Source organism: Accipiter gentilis, chromosome 1 (assembly GCF_929443795.1).
Source record: "Accipiter gentilis chromosome 1, bAccGen1.1, whole genome shotgun sequence".
In the NCBI taxonomy this organism is placed as follows: Eukaryota; Metazoa; Chordata; class Aves; order Accipitriformes; family Accipitridae; genus Astur; species Astur gentilis.
The window spans coordinates 43,281,170-43,306,005 of NC_064880.1; the positions used below are offsets into that span (position 1 = coordinate 43,281,170).

Here is a 24,836-nt window from a genome sequence, read left to right on the forward strand (position 1 = left end):
CTTTGTCACAGCTAAAGCATTTCATGGAAAGATACATGCTAGTCTGAAGGAGGTAATTTCTAGTCAAAGAAAAAAGTGCAAAACCAGCCTTAACTTACCCCAAAGGAATCAGAACCAAGGAGTGCACAGGTATTCAGACTGTGGGAGACTCTGCTTCAGACTCTGCCTGAATCACACACACCAACTATGAACCTCAGTCTTCTATATGACTTAATGCGTGTGAAGCACATGGGAAGTGTCTTGATGTATTTAAAAGGTCTTTTAATAGTAAGAGTATAATGAGTCTGTGTCTTTCCTTTTTCCTGTCCTTGAGGGAAAAGAGGTGGGGAAAATCCAGAACTGTCTGGGGTTCCTTCTGTGGTAGAGCCACACAAAAACTCTGCATGCTCAATACACCAGGAGTCAGGCTTGACTTGAGTGCACATTGTTCTTCATTATCGGTCGCATTTTTGACAGACTCTATGAGTAACCCAGTACCTACACTTTCTCCTCAAGCTCAAGATTAAACTACCTCAGTCCTAAAGAGGAAACAGCCATGACTTTTATTTCCACAGAGTTGATGTTTCACTACTTCTTCCAAGTCAGTGGGTCTTGAAGAATATGGAAGTTTTACTCCTAAGTTGGAACAACATGGACCAAGGAAGGGTTGAAAAGCGGGCCAAGACTGACAGCCTTTCACTAAGGTAAAACACATCTTGTTGCTTGCTTCAGCTTCCTCACTGCTTGAGCCACAAATGAGAGAGCAAAGACAAACATTTGGTGAAACAATGGTACTCACCCACTCACTCTCTGCTTCCCTTTCTGCCTGCTTACATTGACAGAAGTCTTTTCACTGTGTGGGGGTTAAAGAGAAGCTCTTATTTTATGGAAGATGCTTCCCCCACCTCAGATGAAGCAGTTGATGTTTAAGCTAAGGCTTCCCGGTTTGTTAGTTTCACTAGAACACATACAGTGACTGAGAAATTTATGAATTTGAAATAGTAGGGTATCATCCCCACTTTAAACCAATGCTCTTGTTTTCCTTGGGTCACTGAAAGAATGTGCTGCCCTTTGTACAACAGGAATAAGAAGTTAATGTGTGAAGTCTAAAAGGTTCCACTCTTCCATAAATTCATTTTAAGCGATTCTGCATCATAACTAAAGTTCCAAAAAGTGAAACAATCAAATCTAAAAATAAGCTTTAAAGTGAGAGAGAACACTCTGAAACTGTGCAGGAATTGCAATTCATTGTGTAGGGAGGCATCTGCACCTAGGTAAAACCTAGCAAACCAGTGGTAAGGCAAAACTGAATAGGCTGCTTATTGTTCTGCACCACTCTCCTGGTGAAGTGAAAGTGCAGGAAAATGAAGTCTCTCCCTCTCACAACTAAAGATAGAACAATACAAATCCCAAGGCAGCATTGACTTGTTAAACAGTTTCTGCTGGCTCTATTTTAAAGCTCTAAAGACTTTGAAGTGGAGTTGTAAACTCAATTGATTTCAAACAAAAGGCTAATGTAATCCACTTTCAGCACCAGTACCATGCTGGCAGTGAATACATCCTTCTCAGCAACAGAAATTACTTATTAGGGTTTAAAGCAATTCATTTCAGTGTTTTCAAGTCACTTATGAAGCTGGATAGGAATGATCTTGGCTGAATTCAGCCACAGGGAAACAAAGCCAGTCTCTGGACCTGTTTTACTGGGGAGACAGTAAGGCCTCCAGGAACACTGGCATTAATATCTGACACATTCATGTGTCCTTTTTGTCCCAAGCTGCTTTCCAGGTATTGTAGTTTTATATGTGAATTGTTACATGCAGTCCTGGAGTGCAGCCATCTCTGAGGTGGGATGCACAGCTTTAGGTGTGAAAGGTCAGCAGGATAAATTAGGGCAGTAGCGGACACTGCATCAGCTTAAAGGACTGGGCAGCTGTCAGATTCAGACACTGGAAAATGAATGGAGAGTTTGGGAAATACTGGCCACCCTTAAAAAAATTTTATAACACTTAGAAGTCATGAAAATGAACCAGTTTAGGAGTTTGTGGCAACAAGATCAGAAGTCTCAAGAAGAGCCAAATGGAAAAAGATCTAGGAGGGAATTGATTAGAAGAATATGGGACAGACTGAATGGAATTACCAATTGTAGAGAGTCTAAGAAAAACAGGAACAAGTGAAACATAGAACAGGTCAAAGATTTAAAACCTTTCCAGTAAGTTTCACAGCATTTGGCCCCTTCCTTTGGAAAGTACATGTGATACACCAGGGAAGGTAATGACTCCAGGCAGAGTGTAAAACTAGGAAGATTTTAAGGTGGCCCTGGCATAGTTTTACACATATACATTAAAGCTGCACTGCCTGTTTCACTGTGGTTTTGAGTTTCTAAACAAGAGGTAAGACGTGTTAACAAACCCATTGAGCTGGGTTAGAAAAACCTGCAGCATAATTTTTGAAGGCCAGTGCTCAGCAATGGGCATGTAGGACAATTCAAATCCAGAAGTGACTCAAACTTTCTGGGGTAACTGCAGGCCTGTTCAAGGCCCAATGAATAGAATTAAGATCATTTTGTCCAGCAAGTGTATTCTGGACTAGATCTGCTATTTGACTATGCAGGCCTCCTGGCAAAAATCTGCTATGTCATTAATGGCCAAACAGATTTGGACAAGGAGAATCTGCTTCCAAGAAGCTTCTGTAAAGGGACGACACAGCCCAAGAGGATTTTGCTATAGGTAATTATAAATATTCAGATTAACATTCCCATATTGTTGACAGTTTCCAATGTCTATCTGCTCCTGGCTTCTGCAGAACTGACTTCCACGTGAATCCAAGAGCTCTTCTTCCTGGATAATATATCTACGCTGAATGTCTTGGAAAGCTTTACTACTTTCCTCTTCTACTTTCATACCACTTGACTTCATTCCAGACTGAAGCATTTTGAGGCTAGCTGTCTTTTCCCCAAACTATGACACTGAAGTCCTTTAACATAACAGCAATTTGAAAAATATCGGTAACAATCTGTAATTAGAGAAATTAAGTCATGTTTGATATAGAGAAAGAGAAAAGAGATCTTTAGATGCATTTCTGCCTTTCAGAATGGTTATTTAGCGGCTGGAGCCGCCTTAAAATAAAAGCTCATACAGTAAATCTCTTCCATGTCTCTAATTCAGATGAGCACAAAACCATTCTTAAAGGGCACGACAATTCCTCCTAAGCCAGACTACATAGCAACAGCACTCTCCCTCTCAAACTAATAATTTTGTGCTAAATGAAAAATAGAAATTACCCTTTACTTCTGTCAGCAACAAAATACAGCATGCACTTCCCTATTTCATAAACTTCTTCTTATCACATATGGAGCATACTTGATCTCTCCTCCTTCAGACTAGACAGGTAACAACCCCAAATCCAGAAAGTAGGCAAACCTTTTTACATCCCAATGGTGTCAAAGAATTCAGTGAGCCTGAGACTGCCAGCAGGCAAATACATGACTAACTCCAGTTGAAATGTTATGACAAAGGTCTATTTTTCCCTTTATTCACTTCATACTTTCCGTTGTTTACTGCTGCTCATCTATAGCTAATGTTTCTTTAATTGAGCAGGCTTGGACTGCACAGATACTCAGAAGCCAAGCGTTTAGCTCATCCTGTGCTGTTAAAAGACTGCCCAACACAATACTACTCACCTTTATTACATATCCTCCAATTTTTCTAGCTGCTTTGATGCACAATGAAACAGTTAATGTTCACCTTTAAAGCTATATCATGCCATTTGAATTAGCCATCCATTGAATGAATGAGAGGAATTCACACCTCAAGGCTTATTGTTTCAGGCTGCCTGCCAACTCAGGTGGCTATGGCTGCAGCAGTTACTGCACTCTTTAGAAGGTTTCTTCACAACCACAAAAGCTGGAAAGTTAGTTTGAAAACTTCTGGTCATAGAAGATAGAGAGTAACTGTTACCTGTCTAGGCCCCCAAAAGCTAGTCCTTTTTAAGGAAGCCTGCCTCACTGGTTTAAAAGTCCTGTGTTTAAGCCACAGTTCTTTTGTTTTCCTCAGGACAGCATTTTTCAACATGACATCCTTCTTAGTAAGGCAAAATATTTCCTCAGCTCCCTGAAGATGGCTTGCCTAGAGCTTCATACATTCATACCGTATGCAAGCTGTATTTTAATATGCATGGCCAGGGAAGAAAGCAGTCACCTCTGCACCCCCAGAGGAGTGTGAAAGTTGGAATATTACATAAACCACAAAAATAGGCAGTGGGCCAGATACCAGAGAGGAAATCAATTCTCATTCCTAAGTACTTGCTGGTTTCCTATTGATTGTAGTGGGAAACTTCCAAGTTCCCACTCCCAGTCTCTGGGACAGCAGCAAAAATATACACACTTTCGGAGCACACCACTACAGAGGTTAATGAACCAGTGTGCCCCTGTGGCTTCACTGCACTGGCTCACACACCACTAATGTGACACTGGCATTGACCTGGAATTCGCTCATGGCAGTTACAGGATTAAACAAGCAAAATCCAGAACAACAAAATCTCACATGCATTTTGCCCATGTGAAATACAATTGTCTGTCACTTGTCAAAGGAGTTTTATGGAACTAACAGCTTACAGTATCGCTTCCTTAAAATTCACAAACGTGAACCAGAGCACCACACTTCCATCCCTTCCATGACAAAACCAGGAAATTCCCCCCACCCATTATTTCAAGGGAGGAATACTTAAAACTGAAAGTGGACAAAGAGAATGTCAGCGGCTGGAAAGAAGCATGGACCTCAACTAGGAAAGCAACAGCTAAATTACCTAGATAACAACAGTAAATAACTTCAATAAATAGAAGTGGAAATTACTTCCAAGATGATTAAAGAGACAGCAAGTGAAGCCGAAGTGAGTGTATAGATGCTGCAAGAGACAAAACAGAATTGGGATCAGCACCTCACAAAGCAATTGCTCTCATGAAATTCAGGGAGTCACACTCAATAGGTAAACAGAGAACTTCCTGGGTGATGCTCTGGCAGACAGGGCTTCTGTATGCCTTGATGTGTGAAGAGAGGAGTACAGAATAAATATAAGGATGTAGTTTGATCATTAAGTGGAAGGTTACCAAAATATCATATCTATAAATGGAGTCAGACAGCTAGAGATGTTGGAAAACAAGCCATAAAAATGCCCCAGTGTCTCATTCTTATGCATATCCTATCTCCAGTGACCATCAGTAGCACTTGCCTTGGGAAAGAACACAAAGCCAGAGTAAGCTTACAGCAATTCTTTCCCAAATACACCCTCCTCCTGGCTTCTGGCAATCAGCAGTTTATGGATTTAAGAAGTCAGACCATCGTGTTTCATAGTCCCCAAGTTTAAGCTCTATGAATTTAACCTCTTCCTTAACCCATTTTGGCCTTCTTGACATTTTATTGCAGTGAGTTCCACAATCAATTGCACATGCCTTGTATTAAAAAAAATGAAATATGAAAATAAGACTTGTTTTAAACTTGTTGTCCGAGTTTTACTAAGTTCTCCCATATTCAGCTATAATTGATTACTCCTTGCTTACATTCTCCAGACCGCTTCTAGTTTTATAACACCCTCAGCCTCCAACCAAGATTTTTTCCAAATTAAAGAGTCCTAGTTTAATCTCTGGTCCTATGGATGTCATTCCATACCTCCGATTTTTCTGCCCATCTCTGAATCCTTCTCAGTTCTATCAAGCTTTTCTAAGTTATAGTCAGAGCTGGAGATAGGAGTTTTGAAAATGCCAGAATAAGTGTTTCTATTTTATTCTGTATTATAATTCCTAACTTTGTTATTTGGCCACCCCTGGAACTAACAAATTGAAAGAACTATCCACAATAATGCCAAAACCACTTACTCTACAGAAGAATTTAAATTACATTCTCCATTAACGTATTACATTGGGATTCTCAAATCCTCAGTTGTATTTATTACTACAATACCTTCTGATAGTCAATCTAGAATTAACCCAGACACAATGCTCAGTACCACAACATCTCCCCAGTGCCATAAACATAGGAGAACACTCATTCCACTTCAGTAAAGTTTTTCAAGTAGAAAGCGTACCATGGGGAATAAAGCGTACCATGAATTAGTCTCATATCATTCCTAGCACTTACGACATTTGACATAGAGCAGAGACAAAAAGCTGCAAAAACCATTCCCTCCATTTCTTAAAAGTCAATCTATAGCGAATAGAAGCCAGAAAAAATGCCGTGTGCTCAATTCTCATTCTCGGCACTCTTGGTTTTTCCCCTTCAAGACCATAATATGGGGACATAAATCAGTAGCCTCAATTCTTCACACACACACCTCCCAAGTTAACAGAAAAGATGAAAACCAGCTGCCTTCTAATTTGCCTCTGTTCTAAGTAAGTGATTCCCACATTTATCAATATTTCATCTAGCTATTTTTTGGCATAATCATTTTCCACATGACTTAGAAGTAGAGGGTTGACTAAGGATGGGAAGGGAGAACATAAATATAACACCCACACAAAAGAAGAAAAAACCCAACACCGGTGTCAGGTTTAACAGTGGGACACTTCCTCTGCAAAATTATTCATTGTCTTTAATGACTTTTTCCTTTGCGACATGACTTTAAGTCATTTTCTCATTTTGAACAACCAGAACAAGAAAAACCAATATAGATTCTTATGGAAGTAGAAGAAAGCTCCTAATTCACTAGTTCAATGTTAACCGGACAAAGATTGACCAATATTAATGCACTCTTAAAAAACAAATATACCTCAAAGGGTACTTGGAAAAGGTTGCTTTTTTTCTCACCCACTGAGAGTTTCCAGGTTCTGTGCATGCAACACCAGGTTCTGAAGCAACAACTGGCTCAGGACGCTTCTAAGATGCCAGATCCACAGGTTGAATACTGCTTGCCTGGATAGTGAAAGAAAATTATTTCCAAAGGCTCTTGGAAGGCAGAAACATAGTTTAACCTCAGAACGGAATATGCGCACACACTCCCTCCATAGCACAGGGAAGGTCTCTGCCAGCTCCCTGGTAACCAACTTTCTGGTTTGTTGACTAGACTGCTAAAAATCATTAGGGAAAGCAAAGCATGGCTTGGCAGTAATGTCCTGGACTTGGAAGACATGAGTTGAGCCACTATCGCTTTGTGTGAGAAGGGGTAACTACAATGACCTTTGTCAAGGTACTTCATCTTTCCAGGACAGAGTTCCTCATCTCCTTGCTTGTAAAAGGGTGGGACCCTTGTGTTTTTAAATGGAAACTTCTTAGCCCAGGACCTGTGCCTGTTAGTGCTTGTACAGCAAAATGAACAAGTTTCTAATCTTCAGTCCACAGGGATCTTGGATCCACATCTTAAGTATCAGCTGCTACCAATGGCAACATTCATCTCCTCCTTCCTGTCCCCCCAGCCCCTGTTGTCATGTTCTTACCCTTCCCTTTTTACTAACTCTAGCATTTATCCAAGCACACAGGACTCTGGATCAGGACTGAAAATAAAATCACATTACATCCAGAAGGGCCAGAATTTGGAGTTTGAATATCCTCCTCTGTTCCAAGACACAACTTTTCAAAGGTCCCTGCCTACATTCTGTCTTAGAAATACATTCTAGGTTTATGTCACAATATTCCTTAAATTCTTTTTTAAGGAGAATACAGAATGTGGACATAGGTCCATCATGCCAAAATCATGTCTAATCTCAAGTAAAAGCTTGTAGCATGCTTCATTAACTAATCCAAGCCTATTTTTGTGTACGGTTCAGCAGTCAGTTGATGTGCTAATATAAAATAAGTTTTCTGCAATACTCAGGATAGACAGAACATCCTACTGCACGGTAAGTTAATAATTTGATAATAGGATGGTAAAATTTAAATGACTGCACCTGGCCTACTGAAGTGACAATAACAAATCCAGAGAGGCAGAAACTGTCCACATACCAGTGAGGAGAGGCAAAATTACCTCCTACTGGACTGTCAGATTACCTGCCATCCTCAAAGAAATCCCAGACAAGACAGAGATAAAACTCACAAGTTACATCAAACCAAGTTTCTCCTGCATGGATATACATTAGACAACTGCATTGCTAGAATCATAGTGTAACATTTATTTCCTGTTCGTTAGAGAAGATTTGATCTGGCAGGTAAGTATGATTTTCTCAGCTTTGTCATCTGTGTCTTTATAAAAGTCTTTAACAGTATTACCTATTTTGGATTTTAAAAATAAATACTTGTATTCAGTGCAACTTGATTCAAAAGTATTAAGGATTATTTAAGGGCAAAAGGCATCCCATTCTTATGGAAGGAGTGATCAGCCTTCAAACAAGCATACCACAATGTGCTCATCATGCTCAGCTTTCCAGTACATTTCTCTGATATCCAAAAGACACAGGAGGCACCTTCAGTGAATTGCACTGACAGTGGACATGTCCACACACACACAACTAAACTATCAAAACGAGGGTCATGTCAGGGAGCCTTCCTGGCATGGGGTGCAACAAACCCCCGTTATAGAGCTTGTGACAATAAGTCTGCTCAGATAGACTAGGAAATTCTGTGATTCTAGCTGTACAGGAAGATAACCTAAACCATCCTATGAGTTTCTTCTGGCATTACCCCTTTAATAACAGACTTTCGTAATAGGTTACAAGTGTAATTATATGATTCAACAAGTATTTTCTTCACACACAAGTGTTTACCTGCAGAGAGCCAAACTGACATTAACAAAGCATTAATGCAAACTCCAGAGAAAGAACCTGAGTTACACTACTTTTCACTCCAGTCAAAAACATAATGGTCCTTTCATGTTCAAAGATAAATTACCCAGTTACTATAGAAGCAAATTGTTGCAGAAGCTCTACAAGACAGGCAGAAAGTTCAAATGCAACTATATTCCTTCTAAAAAAGGACATGCAAGGAAAAGGTGTGCTGTGGTGAATGACATTACTGCTTTTAAAAATGTATGTGATTTCACAGGCTTTAAAGTCAGGACCACTGTTCTTTTATACTCCAAACAGCTAGGCGGATATTCTACAACTACTATGTGCAGTTTTAAGAACATTCATCTTTAGGCTCACAGAATATAGCAGTAGATTAGGAGAGTAAGACATTATGATTTCCATGAGAGATCAATAGACAGAGATTGTTTATCACATCAGAAAAAACCACACATGAAAATATGATCAAAATGTACCATTTTTTGCTGAGATCCAGGAAGTTTCAGAATTGGGATGATAGAGACAGCTTTGTAAACTCTAAGTTGAATGAACTGTCCAAATTTATAAACTATGAACCAGGACCTCAGACAGACTGAGAGTTCCCCAGTTTTGGGAGATGCTGTAAGAGGTCTTTATCTTACCCAGGGATAAGCATGAAAGAAGGAAAACTACTAAACTGATAACATAATGGCAGTGTCCCAGAAATGTTAGCTGGAAAGGATCTCTACATATCCCTAACCCAATATCCCACTTGAAGCAGAACTACCATCAACACCTGCTCAGATCAGATGTGGTTTTGTCTAAACAAGCCTTGAATACCTCCAGAAACAGCGGTGCCACATTTCTGGGTAACTAATTCCAGTGCTGCACTACCCTCTAAAGCTTCAACGTGAACCACTCAAGCTGCAGCTTGTGGACACTGCCCTTCATTTTTCCATCTGCCACTACTGAGAAAAGCTTGGCTGTTTCATCTTGCAACTACCCTTCAAGTAACTGTAGGCTGCTCTTTAACTGACAGCTCAGTAACAAGACTATATATGAAATCTTTGAAAATCTCCCACTAGAGTAGGAGACACTTAACAATGAAATCTCTTTGGAAAGGAGAGAGTGAGACTGAAGAGTCCAATTTTCAGTTTCCCACTAATTTACAGAATTTTATATTAAATACAATAGCACAGTATAAAACGACATCTTTCATTAAAAGTAGAGTTTAGTTCAAAATGACATTTTTCTTCCACACTATTTAAAGAGGCATAACTTTTGCCCTGGTGTCTGTGATTCCCAGCTCTCTATCCTTCCCAAGAAGTGAAATAAGAAATTTCAATGTAGGGGGTTTTTCCCCTTAAGGTAGAGATTGAAAAGGGGAAGAATTTAATGAGTGTTATCTGCTCTGTTGGCACTCGGAAGAGCTATGATTGAGAGGAAAAAACCCCTGTGGAATATGTAGAAACTAATTTAATTACAAAATATAAATAGTTTCTGCAGAAACATCCTCTTTAAAATGAATTTTCTTCCAAGTTTATTGTCATCATCACAGTCTAAGTTAGATACTCAAATTTATGCTATTACAGGACATTTGTACTAGCCTGTTTCCTTAACCAAAGCAATCATACAGTCTAACTAGAATAGTATGTTTAAAGTTAGCATGTTCATGCCAAGACACTGCACTTTCACAGTTACTTGCTTTTCTTCCCTCTGCTTCTGAGCACCTTTGGGATATGTCTTCATAAAGCAGCTATTGAATCAATATACAGAAAATATTTTGCAATATGCATTCAAATTACTTTAAAGGTAAAATTTGGGGCCAAGTAATCAATTTGGGGAAAAAAATTAATCCATTTACCTCACTGAAGCCAAAACTCTTCCCTAGGTAATTCTCCCTAACTCTAAAGGTCAATGGATTCAATGAGTACATAATGATTCCAATTCAAACTACTTGTGTTCATAGATGAAAACAGGCTAATGATCAGATCCAGATTGGGTGCAACTCCAATGACTCCATATGTTCTCAAGCACTTGGAGAAGAATAGTCATGGTAATGATAAACACCAGCTGATCCATCCAAAATATGAAGCTGCTCACGTCTGAGTGAGAATTATCTAAACCTGGCTATTCTCATAAAAATCAGCATTTCCATACTGCCCCAGTCTTCTATGCACTGAAGCCAAGCTGCTAAAGAAGCACAAAGAGGCTTTCTAACTTCTTTCTACATAAATTTCTCTTCTTATTAGGTTGCTTATTCAACCTGTAGTAAAAAGTTCAAGTCCAAGGACTGCTGCATTTTTATTTAAATAAAGATTTTATTTTTTTAAAAATGTATCAGAATTTAGACAGACGTGACTGGTATGCTTTTAATCTTAAAATATGTTCTATACAGCTATAACTTAAGGGGTTTGTGCTTATTTTCAGAGTACACTTAGCTAAGAAAAATCTGCAGAATGGCAGTTTTGAGAAGAAAAATGGAAGGAAGAACTCCAACACCACAATATTTGTAACATGAAACAGCTTTTTTTCTAACCAGAGCTTAACCCTGCTTTTCAAAGGGAAAAACATCAGTTATGAAAAGAAGGTGATACTTGGTGAATTTCCCAATGGATATAGAATGATTAGGGCAGTGGGCAACATGAAATACTAAGTGTACTGTGCTACACTTGCACTGAACTCACTTTTAAGTAAATGGTTCAGTTGCACCTTTTTATTAAAGGAAAATAAACACAGACATGAAGGAACATGCATATTTGAATCCCACATTGGTATAAAGTTGTGTTTGCTTCAGTATAGGCGAGTAGGGGTGGGGTTGTCTATTTCTTTTTCTAAAACCACTTTAATGCAGTTTTTAACAATTATAAAAGTCAAAGTAAAAATGAGTGGAGAGGGCATGTAAAATGCAGAAAGCAGGCACTGGAAGGAAGCAGCAGTCTGTCAAGCCAATTATTTATCTAAGCCCTTGTTTTCCCCTCACCACCTTTTTCCCAAATCCAACTAATAGGGAAAAACATCAAACCACCAACAGCCAGTACCCTCGTTGGAAGATTGGTATCTTCTATACAGTTCAGCTGCAATAGTATTCATGTTCCTTTAAGCCTCTGTTTGAACAATGTCACTATGGAAACAGATCTGTGATGCCCTGCACCTTATCAGGCCTTCTCCATTTAAATTCTTTTCTTGTGTTTTCAACAAAGCCATCCACTGAACCTCAACTAATCCAAGATTCTGTTAGGAGTGGGGGGGGGGAGTGTTTTGTTTGGGTTTTTTTATCCTTCACTACCCTGTCTCTTCCAAAAGGTTCTCTCCCCCACTAATGCCATTTGACAAATTTTGTTTGACTCGCATCTCTTCAGTTCCTAGCTCAGAAATATTATGGCTGTATTTATTGCCAAACAGATTCTATAGTTTTTATCCCCCCCCCCCCCAAGTTTTCAATGAAAATTCCACTCATTCAACAGCAACTTTTTCATTTTGGTTTTAGCTGCTAGGAATCTGCCTGCATCTACATCAGATGTGCCTGTAAGTTCTCTCTAGAGAATTCCTAGGTTAGAGGTATAAAGGGTTACATCTCTGCAATACCAACAGTTTATCAGTTCCAGATGCATATGGAATCCCAAATCCTGTGTTTACAAATTCCAAATATTAGAATACTTTTGGGGAACAGAGAACAGGAGGGGAGCTGGGAAGCTTCAAGGTTACTTTATACAAATGAAAGAGGGCAAATCTGGGTTTGCCCTCACTGCATCCAAATCTGGTGCACAGGCAAGAGCCATGGCAGTGCTCTTGCAAACTAAGCAAGTGCTATAGCCTCTGCAGTAGTAAGCAAAATGCATACTAAAATTCTCCACCTAAGTAGATATGAGCCAAACATTTTTTAACCTTTGAGTTTTTCTAATACTGCCCATAACTGTAATTTAAAGCAAGGCTACAAGAGACATCTTTAAGGGAAGTTTCTTGTACTTTCCAGTGTGGGGGGAGGTGGAGTCTTATCAGTTTGCATGAGAGTTTTGTGAAGAGGAGAATGGGAGTCATAAAACAATTTTATTTTATTTGCTTCCTACCTTTGATATTCTGGGTCGGCTGAGGAAGCAGAAGATATGGCAACACAGTAGCCTAAGACATGCTGTGGCTATCAGAGGTCCCAAGGTAGACCGGTATAAGTACAAAGGCAATTGCAATTAACTATCCAAATGAGTTTCACAATGAAGAACTAATGAAAACCTCCTTATGACTTCCACTGGGACAAGGCAACTGTATGTATGTTATGTTTTAAGAAAAGGTGAAACTAGAAGAAAGCATACAACTCAAATATTCCCCCTTTATATATTTAACTGCATTATTTCTACACTTTCATTAAGCAAGCTGTCTGATGGAGGCAGGAACAGCACAGTTCACAAGCAATACTCACTGGGGTTCAGTTAGTATTTCAAATGGAAGGAAGAAGGACTCTTAAGAACCTCATAGCAAACCAGTTTCTTTCATGTTGTTGCTACTGCAAATTTATATTTTCTTTACTCTTATCATAATATACCACCTAGCAGCTTTTGTGAGGTGTAAAACATGACACAGCATAGTAATGGATTTAGAGTGATATTTTCCCTGATACTTGCATAGCTTGTTTTGGTTTACTGAGGAACAAGTTTGAGATAGAGCCAAGGAGAGGACCTGCATACCTAAATAAGCCTTACATGTTCAAGTCCTTCAATCCAAAAAGGTAATCAAATTCACATTTTTTCCATGCATCTAACCATGAAACAGCAGCCTTGTTTCCTGTTTCCACACAGATCAGGAACTTGCTGTTCTATTTCAGTCCATGCTCAGGAGAACCATAGCAAAGCAGGTAAGCTCCCTGCTCCCAAATGCAACATTGCCTCCCTGGAGAGTCATGAGAAATGCATGACAAAACCAACATAGTTCATAACGAACATATTTTTCAGAGTGTTCCTCAGATACTTTATGCTAAATTTCACTGATGTTCAACAGAACATAGATACTTCTGAAAAATGCTACCTACACAAAGCAAAAAAGGTAGAGACCAAATCATACACATTCCAGCTTCATCACTAGTGCACTAACAGGATTTTTTAAAATCTTTTATTTATTTATTTTTAGGAACTACTAGACTTGGCACAAAATAAAATGTTACTTTGTGTTACCCCTCACATTCTCAAACTAATCATCTCTGGCAGCTACTACTCTGCATTATCATCTCTTGCCATTGAAAGACTAAACGCACTGCTGATTTTCAGGGACTTAAAAGCTGGAATATAAAATGAGAAACTAGGAAGTGCTGTGCTAATTTAATTTCTTGCCACTGCTCACCTTTCACTGGGTAAGATCAGGGCATTTCCAGGGACCCTGTGGATAAGGCCAGCAGTGCCTCCAACCTTATCTTGCACAAATGGCAAAGGAGCACAGCAAGAGGTCAGCTGTGCCTTTCAAGGGGAACAGTTTTACACCCAAAGCTGCAGTTTTGCAACCTAATTGGGTTAACTTCCATATGTACATACCCTACTGCTTCATTTTGTTTCTCACTCTAAACATCCCTCTGCTGGGTTTTAGCCCCACTCTTGATAGCATAGTGTTAACAGATATCAAACAAACAAAATCTAACAGAAAAATACTTAAATGAAACAATTCTGAGTACCAGGGGGTTGGGATAACCAGAGACATAATCATGGGTGCAAAATGAACAGTGAATAGATTTAGGTTAGAAATCAGAAGAATGGTTCCAATATGGCAGAGGAGCAGCTTCCCACTAACTAAACAAAGAAGCTTAATTCCACTTGAAGATCAGAGTATGAAAGAGGCTGTATAGCACAGCTATTGGAAATAAGGCTGGAGAGGCCCCCCTGGACCATTGGGTCTCATCCCCTGCAAGGATAGTACTGGTGTTGGATACTTCTGTGTACCACGTTACACTTTCATCATCTCATGCAGTTCCCTCTGAAATTACTGCAAGTTGTGCTTACATTTCTGAGGGCAGATCTGGGCAATTTGCCTTTAGCCTCATACCACTGAATACACTTCCCTTTCTGCCTCCCTGCCCACAACTTTAAGAATTAAGCGGGGAACATAAATCTCTATTTCAGATTTCCTTGGTTTAAGCAGACTAAGCCAAGATGCTCCCTGCCCTTCTCAAACATCTATAGCAATGAACCCGTTTTGGAGTACTTTCTTCTCCTATGGAAAACACTAGCCAATGACATTGATATGTATTTTCTCTCCATGTTGATTAGATTTTGCAATCCAAACTAGAGTAAGACTTTGGTTGCTTCTGTATTCTTCAGGCTGCTGTGGGTCCTCAGAAGACAACCGAAGTGGTGAAATTAATTTGGAACACTGGTTTTCCTCGAAAGCTGTCTCACAGAAATCTTTAGTGATCCTTCCACTAGAGATTGCTCACCAGACAGTTGCCATTAATTACTGCATGGGAACGTTTGGCCAGATACACAAAAGACACAAATCATGTATTAGGGATTTAGTTGATTTAGAACTAGGGCAGAAGGAACTTGCTTTCTCCTGTTGTGTCTTGTATGCATCATTTCAAATTCCTATGGCATTTTAACTGGCCTGGCTGTAGACAGAAGCAGGTAGGACTCAATGGTGAAGCTGATGAAGGACAGGTCACAAATTGAATTTAAGTGAAGTAAATCAGTGGAGCTTTGCCAAAACCATGAGCCTTTCCCTACTACACTGCACACTACCAACCTAGAGGCTGCAGCAAGTTTAAACCCACCATTAAACTTGAGTCTAAGTGGAAGCTTCTATTTCATGGTCTAGAAGAAAATTAATTTGATGATTAAGAGAAAAACAGAGTTACAGCCTTGTTGGCACAAGCAGTAGTAGAACCAGCTGCCAGTCCTCTTGGAATGAGGAGGCATATTGCAATAAGAACCACATTTTCTGTAAGAAATCTCAGACACATTACTAACAAGTTGTCTCTAACATCTCAGATTTATAGCATGGCCTGGCTCAGAACCACTGCAATTTCAGAGCTTCCTCACAACAAAAACTGTTATTAAAGTTTGAAACTCTGGCCAAGGCTTTTACTCCTACAGCAGTTTATTATCTCCCTCTCTCCTAGTGCTAAAAGTGCAACAGTACAATGGTGTCCCTAGGTTATATGTTAAAACATGTGCAATAAGTGTTCAGAGCTACAGCATCCACCTTCCAATAAAGCACTTTTTTCAAGCCACTGGGGGCATGTGGGGTCCTGAGGTCAGCAAAACACATCATCTCATTCCATCTCTAGCTCTTCTGACATTAAGGGAGATCAACAGATAAGAAAGGAAGAGAATTGTGCCCTAGCACATCCATAGGTAGAATCATGCATTTATGTGAATGTTGTATGAAACAGTAATGCAATGAAGGTGAAAGAAAAAAATTCAGGGAATCTTCCATCTCATTCCTTGTAAGTTACGATGCACAAAATGTATGTACACTACTGTTTGCACAGAGAACAGCTCATCTAGACACAGTTGAACTGGTTTTAAAATGAGTTAGTGATGGTGAAACAGCACAGCTTGCAAATTCCACCAAGAAAGTAAGCTAATTTTCAGTTTATTAGGATATGGACTTCCCACCAAGTCCTGCTCCCTTCCATTCAGAAATATGAAACATTTTTCTAGGAGTGAAAGAACTCAGATCCAAAGGAAGATCTGCACTGTGACACTCCTGTCTCCCAGCTGATTCTTCTGCCCAACAAGACTTCGCTTTATATATTGATATATGGAAGAAATCCCCTTGTAAGGAAAAGGAGATTAGAAGTTAATCTCTGCTTTAACAATAAAAATGAGAAGCCACTTCACAAACCATTTCAGTCTCATGGGTTAAATTGAACCAGCTGTACATGCGGCCATTGTGCAAACAAAACTGTGTGACTAAAAAGAAGCTATTTCTTGGCGGCACAGAAAAGTGGATAGGACACTACAATGTTGTCACAAAGGGACAGTTCAGTCATTTATTCTGACCCACTAGATACTGTCAGCAATTCAGTTTAACCCTTTCACACTTATATAGAGATTGATCAGTGCTGCCTGGGTGAAGCACAAAATACAGGAAGACAATTCCTAAACAGTGGTGTCTCAAGAGTTTCTAACAGCTGCTGCCTCCTGCATTGACTGAACTCAAGTCACTGGATTTCACAGGACTTAATTCAGAATTTGCCCCAAGAAACATGTCTGGGATTATCCCATAGATTCCTCACGCACAGGATACATGCATCTTCAAAAGACAGTTCCCTGCTGACTGAAGGAGGAGCAGGTATTATAGGGCTTTTAAGTCTCTGCAAGCAATATAGATATCATATCCGTTTACTGTATTACTCTATAGACTCCAATAAATCTACAGAATTCAGCTTACCACAAGGCTACTGTTTTTCAGAGCGACTGACCCAATGACTGGTATTTATTTGCTGAGACAAGCTCCATAAAAAAAAGAAAAAAAAAAAAAGAAAGAAAAGTCCACACTATTCCCCCTCATCACCACAAAGACAACATCTTGTTGCCAATCTGCCTGCCAGGAAAACATCTGGAAACAATATCAATACCACAATCTGTAGGCATCCCTCCAATGCATTAATCAGGTCATCAGAGTTCAATAACTGACAGCATCTTTAAGAACTGGAAAGGATAAAGCTGTGGTAATAAGACACAGTCAAGGACAGTCCCCAGGGCGTAGTTAGTTCTTTCTCTCCTTTGTTTTTTGCCTTTTTTCTTTAAAAAACATACAGCATTAGCATTCTCCCCCCCCCCCCCCCCCCCAGTGTTTGGGTTTAAATCTACCATTTCAGAGAACTTAGAAGTGCAAGGAAGGCCTCTCAGTTTGACGCACACACACGTAAAGGAAAATGTCTACTGCCTCACTGAAGCAAATGCAAGTCCTCTCGCAATGAGCCAGGAAAAGTCACAGACTTCTGTCTTGTTGGTAGGGTTATCATATAAACCCTTAGAAGGGCATTGAAAAAGTCTGGAGAGAATTAAATGGGGCATGACAATTATTTGGAAATTGGGAAAAATATAGTTAAAAATTACAAATATATACATATATGTTTATTGTAGCCAAAAAACTTACAGTTTAAGATGGTTACAAGGTTTCTAATCACATAAGGCAGAAGTACTTTCACAGAGGGACTAGCAGTACTAGATGCTAAAGTTATCTCAGAGAAAGACATACCAAAACCCAGGGGCTGGAAACTGAAGCTGCAGAAATCTAAATTTAAGTTCCTTTTTTCTAAAGCATAAGAAAAGGTAACACATCAGAAAAATGAAAAAAGTGTTGTATGCAATTTTGGTCTTCTATCTTTCTTTCTCAAATGAAAAAACATGTGGTTTTCTAGGAGATATATTTTAACAACACAAATTACTATAAGACCAATGAAAAGACATCTATTTCTGAAAAACAGGGAATAAAAGCAGAAGCACAGCAAATCTCCCTTGATTAAAGAAACAAATCACAACTATTCAGTTTTATCAGCTCAGTACAGCTCTCCATTAAAAAAAAAATTTAAAAAATCACTGCACTCAAAGTAAGCAGCTGTTCATTATCTTGGACAAAACTCTTTGGGGGCAGTGACAAGGTCTTCCTCAGTGTTTACACAGCAGCTGGCATAACACAACTCAAAGTTAATTGTTGTACTATGTAACTCTGTAATACAAAAGGGAACAGTCAACCCTTGTTCTGAATTTAAGTTAACCAGAAGTCTTCAACATAACAGTATCAAGTCCTGACACTGAACCTAAGCTCAGGTTTTGTATTCACAAGTTGAGATTCAGTATTTGCCAAACAATTCAAAGTTTTTATTTTTCTAGTAAGTTCATTTTTTAATTTCCAGAAGTCTGGCTCCTGTAAGCCTGGAAACTTTGTAGACCGATTCTGTTACAAAGCATGTTCACATTCTCTCATTTGAAGATGGAAAAGAGTGAATAACTTTGTCATCTGGAAGGGGCAAGGTATAGGAAGTATATGTAATAAGTTTAAAGCGTGATTTTTAATCTCATTTATTTTTCAGGTTACAAACTTCCAAAGGTAGCCAGTAATAGCTTCATTTGCAGTTTATAAGCATCCAAAAATCTTCTTGGTCTGCAGATGGGGTGGAATAGCTGTGGATAATAAGTCAGAGTTAACCTCTGCAAACTGTTTTTACATTGAATCTCTCATTGTGGAAGAAATTAATATTTTGTCTTGCCAGTAAATTAATTACATAATTTTGAGCTAATTAATCCAGTTGAACTAAGAGAACTAATGTTAATGCAAGTACAGGGCAAAATCTTACATTAGAGACTCAGAGAATTGGGCTAAAAAATTCACCCAAAAATAATTGTCCGATGAGCTCTAGAAATTCTATATGAAGCATGCAGTTTAAAAGTATGAACTTAAATACTTGATAATACCTAAACATTCTCATGGGTACACTTGCATTTATAAGTCACTTTTCCGTTTGCATGTTCTTTTCCAGTACATTAAGCTAAATCTAGATTAAGCCTATATTATAGGTAACAAGTATTTTCACTCACAAGTTTTATACAGTAAATTCCTAAACTGGTTTTAGTTAGAATAAGAAAACTTTGCATTCAGACATAGCATCAGAAGATTCATCTTGCTTACCTTTTTTCAGGCCTTAAAGAAGTCCTTTTGAACTCCTTTCCTTCTGATACTTCTTTGTAAAGTGTTTTGAAACCTAGTGATGAAAGTAGTAAGAACTATATATTTGACCATACCATTTTGTGCTGGTTTTGGCTGGGGTAGAGTTAATTTTCTTCATAGTAGCTGGTATGGGACTATGGTTTGAATTTGTGCTGAGAGCAGTTTTGATAATAGAGATGCTTTTGTTACTGCTGAGCAGTGTTTACACAGAGTCAAAACCTTTTCTGCTTCTCACCCCACCCCACCAGCAAGTAGACTGGGGGTGCACAAGAAGCTGGGAGGGGACACAGCCAGGATAGCTGACCCCAAGTGACCCAAGGGATATTCCAGACCATATGACGTCATGCTCAGCATATAAAGCTGGGAGAAGGAGGAAGGGGGGGGATGTTCGGAGTGATGGTGATTGTCTTCCTGAATAACCATTAGGCATGATGGAGCCCTGCTTTCCTGGAGGTGGCTGAACACCTGCCTGCCAATGGGAAGTGGTGAATGAATTCCTTGTTTTGCTTTGCTTGCATGCATGGCTTTTGCTTTACCTATTAAACTGTCTTAATCTCAACCCATGAGTTCTCTCTTTTTACCCTTCTGATTCTCTCCCCCATTCAAACTCGGGGGGGGGGGGGGGGGGGGGGGGGGGACTGAGCAAGCGGCTGTGTGGTGCTTAATTGCTGGCTGGGATTAAACCATGACACATTTGAAAAACATTCTAGTAGAACTCCTGCAAATAATTCACATTAATGAATGGATTTTACAGTTAGAAAAATGTAAATTAATATGCTGTTGAAATTATCAATACCTAAGTATCAGACAAGTGAAGTCTGGCTGAAGTAGCTACATAAACCTACCAGTCTAACTGTAAAGTAGAAAATGATATCTAGATAATAAGCAAAATCCTTCTGAAACCTGGCACTGAGAAAGATTCCACAGCTAAATACCTCCATAGAAGCCAATGATCACAAAAGATCCTGACGGCCACTGAAGTTTCATTTGATAAGATATCACTCAAGAGAATGGATTAGTCAGATACAGGACTGTAAAAAGTCTTTTGTATTGTGAAGTCCAGTTCCTCTTTATGACAGGCAACTCTTTCACTTAACATCATTTCACTTGCACATATTACAACGAAGTGATGAGGTACAGGTTTTTACCACAGATGTTACTCTAGTCAGCTTTGGTGAAGAAGTTGCTCTGGAAAATTTCACTTTCATTTCTTTGCAGTAACTTTTAAAGTATACAACTCTACTTCATTATTTAGCTTCTCATACAATGGGGAACTCCTGCAACTCATCGGCAAAGTCACCACACAGAAACGGCATGTACATTTCCAACAGCTTTCTGGTCCAGGCAGGCATGTAGTAGGCTTGTATCCAAGACTTTCAACAGCAAAGCACAGACACATAGCTACATTTGAAGCAAGATTACTCCAGCACTTGAAGGTTAAGTAAAGGCTCAAACAGACAAGCTCTGAAAATTTAGGTGTTTCTATTTATAGAATGCAAGGTGACTGCTATAGCAGAGGACTGGATATGGCCCAGAAAAAAACCAAAACAAAACACAACAAACCAAACATTCCAGTTGTGTGCTCCTAGTAAAAAGTATATATGTGACTTCACTGATACGGTCCAAAGATAACACAGTGCTAGGTTTATTCAGCCACCTAGATGTTATTTATTAATATTAGCTTTGACTAGTTAAGCAATATTAATCAACAATAACTTGCTTGCATATCTTGTTTCAATGCAGGATTGCATCTGTAAAAGCAGCCCTTCAAAGTGCATCTGTAGAGAATAAACTTCCGTACTGCTCTTTCAAATGCATGCACATGCTTTATGGAAGAAGAACAATCTTCCAGTAACTGCACAAAAATGAATATAAACATACTTCAGCTCTTGTGTACATGTCCACAGAGACCTCTCATATAACCACAGAATATTCTCCATGTTTTCTCCATGTCTGCAAAACTGGAAAAGCAAGGCTATCTTCTTCCCAGATGTTTTAAGTGCAGGGATTTTGAATTTTAGGAAATCCTGGGCTAGATTAAGTGTAAGTGCAAAGTTTTAATCATCACTACATATACTGTGTGTATGCAAAAGGTAATATATGTAGCTCCATTAGTACCCAGAACAGCTTCATGCCCAGCTTACGCCTCTCAATTTCAATAGATGACTTCCACAGAGCATTGTAATACTAACAGCTGCCATATATCAACAACATATGAGGCCATTCAGAAACACTCAAAAGGAAAAGAAAGTGACAATATAGTATCAGTTGTTATTCTAGATCCATATACAGTTCTTCAGTGGAAAACAGACTTCTAAGTATAGGGTACAACCCAAAACAGAAAAGCTATAAAGGCTACCTGTTAGGTAACACAAAGAATGTCACTGACACTAAGGGTCACCAAACAAACCCAGTGTACAGATATTCAATTTTAAGAAAGGAACTATATAAGGATGTGACAAGTAAGAAAGAGGACACTAAAAAGCAAGAAGCCTCAGGGAGAGTTAGGCGAGTATTGCAGGACATAGGCCAGCTCTTAGAAAATAGATTGCTTAAGTAAGGGGAAGCCTGTAAAACATGGCAAGTCAAATGTAAGTAGGAAATTAAGAGGGCAAAAAGGCAATCCACAAAGTTGGCTGCAAACAAAGATCATGGTGCTAGTAACCAGCTCTTTAAATACAACAGGAAGGCAGCTAGGAAAGGGGTCAAACTGCTAGATGATAAAGGTGTAAAAGGGGCAGATGAGGATGATAAAGCTGTAGCAGAGAAGCTCAGTGAATTCTTTACATCAGTCTTGACTGATGAAGTCGTTGGGGAGATTTCCACACCCATTGCACTCCTTGTTGCAAACCTGGCAGAGGAGCCAGATTGATCTGAAGTAAATTCAGGAAATACTAGACCAAACAAGGAAGTTAGATGTTAATAAGTCACCAGGACAGAATAATGTTCACACAAGTTCTGAAGAAACTCAAATATTAATTTGAAGAACCACTAACCAAGGTGTGTAAGCCAGCCTTACAGAGAGCCTCTGTACTGGAGGACTCGCAGATGCTGCCTGTGTAACTCCCAGCTACAGGAAGGGCTGTGTAGGAGAGCCTGGGAACCACACTCTACCAAGTCCAACTTCATTCACAGTAAGGGTGACCACATTAGAAAGAATAAGAACGCAAAGGATAGAGCTTAACAGACACTTGTTAAGGTGGAGAGGAATCAGCAGTGCAATCCCTGGGATCAGTGTTGGGACTGGTGTTACTCAGCATGTTCATCAATGACAAAACTATCCGACTGGGAAAAAAGTTGGCAAGTAGGCTTTAGAGTAGATAAATTTCAAGCAATTCGTCAAGGCAATACCAGCTCTAACTATTCCTACCCAGAAGCTGGAGCCATCCTTGATAGTTCTCTAAAGTCATTGGCTCAGTGTTCAGCAGCAGTCAAAAAAGCCAGCAAAGTACAGGGCATCATCAGAAAGAGAGCACATTTCTGCCACTTCACACAGCCTGAGCGCTCCCACAACTTTGAGTATGGTGATCTGCTCTCCACATACCTAGAAGGACATGGTAACATTAGAGGGGTGCAGAAAAGGGCAACCAAATGGAAATGGAGCAGATACTTTACATGGAGATACTAAAAAGGCTGGGACTATTCAGTTTGGAGAGAAGGCAGCTGAGGGTGGATATGACCAGGTATAACAAAAAAAACCCCCAACCATGAGATGCTGAATGCAGAACTGTTATTTGCCAAATCCTACAACACTAGAACAAGACGGTACTCACTGAAACTAGCAATAAACCCATTTAAATAGAAAATTACAAGCTTCTGGAATGTGCTGTCACATGAGGCTGTGAGGGAAAAGGATGTCCATGGGTTCAAAAAGGGATTAAAAAACTCCTGGAAAAAAGGTCCATAAATGGACACTCAGAGGACTAAATGGGTATGTATCCTCCAATATTCTTAACACAAGACCTGTGGAAACTGGAGAGGTAGGGAGAGAAGTGGGTCTCAAAAAAATGGTTGTTGAAGAATCTTCTATCAGCTTGTCCGACACAATGCTGGGATAACTAGAACGCTGAGGCAGTTTTAATATTATTCATTTTTTAGGTAGACTCAGCATCCCCACATATCACACCACTCCCTGAGGATAAGCAATGACCAAGATTCATTGGTTTAGAAAAGTACCTCCTGCCACTGTGACAACCAGACTAGAATTCATCGCATGGTTTAATACAGGAATATTATTTTAGAAATCTGCTTTCTGCCAACATACTGAACACAGTCTCTTAGTATCTAATGACAATCATCCATAAGCAATGCAATAAAATAAAATATACACATGGCTAGTATTCTTCCTCCTGTGCAGCTTCTGGATTAATTTTGTTATTTTTATCTGTACTCTAACCCCAGCAGAGGAGCAAGCTGATAGAAAGCAAACGTATTCATTACCTATCATGGCAGTTATGGGAGTGGGACAGGGACAGATATGAACAGCAAGGAATAGGAAATAAAGCAAATTAGATGAGTTACAGGTGCCAGAGCTTTTCTTTTAACACCCTTCACCCTGAAAGCACCTTTTACATCTGTACACACAGTACAGAAATCCATAAGTAATTATTTTACCAACCCAGGTAAACCAACATTTTAATTTAATTTTTAATTTATCACAAAGTTTCATTTCAGAAGCATTTTTCAAATGAACACCAGTTTTGAAGACAGTAATTTATTTATATCTCAAAAAAATGTAATCAGCAAAGCTGTATTTCCTGTCTTGGAAGTGAAATATAAGCTTGGCCAGAAGAAAAAAAAAATACCTCACAAGAAGTGCAATTACAGCAAGTGTGTCTTGAAGAAAATAAAATCTTTGGTTTGAGGTTCAATTTAGTTCATTATCTTGTAGCTGTCACACTTTTAAAAGAAAATATTTTTGGTTTGGTTCTTGGGGAGAAAAATTCTATGCTACACAGATCAAAAATTAACAAGGTTTAACAAAGTTAACTCTTACACCTGCTCTTGACAGTCTGTCTCAAAACCTTACACTTGTAATAAAACCAGCTAGAAAGGAACTAGTACTGGAAAGCTATATGTAGTGAATTCCATTCACCACAGAATACGTAACAGGCATGAACAGACATGAAACACCATGTGTTTCTCCTCCTTAATTTGGTGAGAAGTAGGCTATGTTACTACAGTTCCCTACACCAATATCAATAATGATACATTGCTAATGTAATATATGGGTACCTGTCACGTACAGAATCCTGCACAGTGCTCATGCACTGATGAACAATCACAGCAAGTTCAAAGCAAGTTACCTTAGCTGTCAAGCAAAGTACAATACCCCCCTCCCCAAATATAACATCAAGTACTAAAATGTATTTACACATTCATGTTTACTTTTACCATCTCAGAAAAAGCAAAAAGGATAAAGTAGTAAAGAGTTTGCAGTTAGAGCATACTACATAAAGTCTAAGGTCAAGGTCACGCATGTGGAAGAAGGAGTAAGGTCCACACTATTTTTCCTGGA

At 39.1% G+C, this 24,836-nt stretch overlaps 1 protein-coding gene across 6 annotated transcripts in view; it reads right to left on the reverse strand.

Annotated features, from left to right (window-relative positions):
• MYLK (myosin light chain kinase) overlaps window positions 1–24,836 on the reverse strand; it is a 222,486-nt gene that overhangs the window by 188,492 nt on the left and 9,158 nt on the right. The window contains exons 1-2 of one of the 6 annotated variants that reach the window (XM_049803968.1): window positions 19,280–23,893; window positions 6,777–6,881 (exon numbers count right to left, since the gene is read on the reverse strand). The exons of the other annotated variants lie outside the window; for them this stretch is intronic. The gene's annotated coding sequence lies outside the window, so the exon portion shown is untranslated. Of the gene's footprint in view, window positions 1–6,776; window positions 6,882–19,279; window positions 23,894–24,836 lie in introns of those variants that run through there. 6 annotated transcript variants of the gene reach the window in all.